Raw genomic sequence first — 1,044 nt, forward strand, 5'->3', positions numbered from 1 at the left:
TCAAATGTTGCAAACAGTTGGGAAACTCAATGGATTGCCAAATGAAGATCCTCATCTCTATCTTAAATTGTTCTTGGAAGTAAGTGATGCTTTCAAGATTACTGGAGCAACACAAGATGCCTTAAGGCTGAGGCTTTTTCCTTATTCCTTAAGAGATCGAGCAAGAGCATGGTTAAATTCGTTACCATCTGATTCCATCACTACATGGAATGAACTGGCTGATAAATTCCTAATGAAATATTTCCCACAAAAAAAAAATGCAAAGTTGCGGAATGAGATTACTTCCTTCCATCAATTGGAAGATGAAAGTTTGTACGAGGCTTGGGAAAGATTCAAGGAATTGTTCAGAAGGTGTCCTCATCATGATATTCCTTGTTGTATTCAATTGGAAACTTTCTACAATGGGTTGAATCCAAGTACAAGGTTAATGGTGGATGCTTCAGCAAATGGAGCTCTGTTATCCAAATCTTACACTGAAGCTTATGAAATTCTGGAAAAAATTACCAATAATAATTACCAGTGGCCTTCAGCCAGGCAACCAGCAGCAAGAGGATCAGCAGGGGTACATAACATTAATGCAATTACAGCCTTATCAACACAAGTAACTTCATTGATTAACATGGTAAATGCCTTGACATCTGCTCCAACAACAGTAAAGCAAGTTGTTGAACTTTCTTGTGTATACTGTGGTGAAGAGCATAACCTTGATAATTGTCCTGGAAACCCAGCTTCAGTAAACTATATGGGTAATTTCAATCGACAACCTCAGAACAACCCATATTCAAATACTTACAATTCTGGCTGGAAGCAACACCCAAATTTTGCATGGAGCAGCCAGAATCGAAATGCTCCAGCATTAAATGGACAAAATAGAAACACACTACCACCTGGTTTTATCAGCAAAGTCAAGGGCAAAAGCATAACAATCAGGATCCAATCACATCACTGGAAGCACTGATTAAAGAGTACATTGCAAAGAATGAAGCAATTGTGCAAAGTCAAGCTGTATCCTTGAGAAACCTGGAAAACCAAATGGGACAACTA

General features: G+C 38.4%; 1 non-coding gene across 1 annotated transcript; it reads right to left on the reverse strand.

Annotated features, from left to right (window-relative positions):
* Positions 1–262: 262 nt before the first annotated feature.
* On the reverse strand, positions 263–369 carry LOC112497395 (small nucleolar RNA R71). The gene has a single exon (XR_003064193.1). It is a non-coding gene; the product is annotated as a small nucleolar RNA R71 (small nucleolar RNA).
* Positions 370–1,044: the final 675 nt, after the last annotated feature.

Source organism: Citrus sinensis, chromosome 2, assembly GCF_022201045.2.
Source record: "Citrus sinensis cultivar Valencia sweet orange chromosome 2, DVS_A1.0, whole genome shotgun sequence".
Lineage (NCBI taxonomy): Eukaryota > Viridiplantae > Streptophyta > Magnoliopsida > Sapindales > Rutaceae > Citrus > Citrus sinensis.